Source organism: Tupaia chinensis, unplaced genomic scaffold, assembly GCF_000334495.1.
Source record: "Tupaia chinensis unplaced genomic scaffold, TupChi_1.0 Scaffold144899_1, whole genome shotgun sequence".
NCBI classification, from domain to species: Eukaryota; Metazoa; Chordata; class Mammalia; order Scandentia; family Tupaiidae; genus Tupaia; species Tupaia belangeri.
The window spans coordinates 122,475-124,473 of record NW_006204759.1 but is presented as its reverse complement, the minus strand read 5'-3'; the positions used below and the strand labels follow the sequence as shown (position 1 = coordinate 124,473).

General features: G+C 46.1%; 1 pseudogene; it reads right to left on the bottom strand.

Moving 5' to 3' along the window:
• Nucleotides 1–343: 343 nt before the first annotated feature.
• Nucleotides 344–612, bottom strand: LOC106733772 (small nuclear ribonucleoprotein E pseudogene; annotated as a pseudogene).
• Between the last annotated feature and the right edge of the window lie 1,387 nt (nt 613–1,999).

The window sequence follows — 1,999 nt, the reverse complement described above, 5'->3', positions numbered from 1 at the left end:
TTTTTGCTACAGGGAGTGTGCGCTCGCCAGACAGACAGAGAGAGACATAGAGACAGAAAGCGAGAAATCACCCCCCAGAGGGGATGGTCACGCTGCAATCCCTTCTCCTCCATTCTCCTCTTGGGATCTTGGGCACGCACGCACACACGCCCTGCGTGAGTTTTAAGCCACCCGGTCCGGGAGGCGAACCGCGGTCGACTACGTGGGAATCCAGTGACATAGCCATTACGCTAACTGCTGGTTCCCAAATAAAATAATTCTTAAAAAAAAAAAAAGAACTATACTGTCCACAGAGGGAACAAACTACTGTCTTCTCAGCAAGTTCTCACTTCATGTATCATTTCTAGTTGGAGACACTTTGTAGCGGAGTTATATGATCTCCTTTTAACATGATCCGACCCAGTTTTCTTGACTTTTAGAATGAATCTCCTCTGCATCATGTAATACAAGCTTCATTTATTCATCCAAAGCGGTGATACAACCTTCTATCCGCATACTCATTTGCTCATAGAGTCACACCCGAATCTGGGATCTATTCTGTAAGTATCTGAAGATGAGGTTGATGGACTGCACCATCTTCTGCACTTTCTGGCCCTGGCCCCCGCACGCCATCGTGGAATCTCACAAAGGTCGCACCAACTCACACCTCACATGGCCAGCTTTATAGTTCCAGTCCCGGATGTGGCAGCTTGAGAACCACACTAGGTGCACGTGTGTGAGGTCCCGAGAGAATGGAGAAGAAGGGATTGCAGTATGGCTGTCACCTGGGGGTGATTTCTCACTACCTCTCTCTCTCTCTCTGGCAAGCGTGCATGCCCAAGAGCAAAACGAACAAACAAACCAAAAATAAAACCACAAAAAAAAGTCATAAAGCCACCATTAAAACTTTTAAACAGGACTAGTAGATGCATAACAGCTATGTCGCTGGACTCCCACACAGTCAACTGCGGTTCGAGTCCAGAACCTGGTGACTTAAAATTCATGCCAGAGGTGTGTACATGCATGCCCAAGATCCTGAGAGGAGAATGGAGGAGAAGGGATGGCAGCATGGCCATCCCTCCTGGGGGGTGATTTCTCACTTTCTGTCTTTCTGTCTCTCTCTGTCTCTCCAGCGAGCACACGTGCCCAAAGCAAAATTTTTTCTTAAAAAATAACAAAAACAAAAAATTTTAAGCAATAAAAGATAAACAGTAAAATATGACCCATAAATGCAGACCAATTAGCATTTTCCAGTCCTCTTTGGTCAGCACACAATGGGGGTCTTTATATGGTTATAATTAGAACACTCTCCAGATTGTGCCCAGGAATGTCTCAGCTGACCCTTGGATAGTATCCAGCTTTCATTTTCACCCCATCCTATTTCAAGCAGGGCAAGTCTTACCCAATGTGCTCTGACCTTACTTTGCTTAGGGCCACAAACACCCATGAGCCCCTTATGGAAACTCTAGCACATCAACCCAAGTTTGTTCACTGTGCACGAGATGTCTCCGGTGATCTGGGGGTGGAAGGAACATCCTCCAGGGACATCAGAGAAAAGGTATCATCTGCACTGTCTTCAGTAAGAAGCTGAGGGGCCGGCAGGTAACATAGGTGGCATGGTTGTTAGGGGCACTGGACTCCCACATAGCTGACCATGGTTTGAATCCTGGACCTGGCTGCTTGCTTTCTCACTCTCTCTCTCTCTCTCTCTAGTGAGCATACATGCCCAATAGCAAATAAAAATAAGAATATAATAATAAATAAAATTAAATAATTCTTTAAAATAAAAAAAATTAGTAAGAATTGGATTTTGAAACCAGGATAACTGGGACTAGTAGTTAGCGTAATGGCTATGTCACTGAACTCCCATGTAGTTGACTGCAGTTTGAGTCCCGGATCCGGTGGCTTAAACTCACACTGGGTGCGTGTGCCCAAGATCCAGAGAGGAGAATGGAGGAGAAGGGATTGCGGCGTGGCCATCCCCCCTGGGGGGTGATTTCTCGCTTTCTGTCTCTCTGTC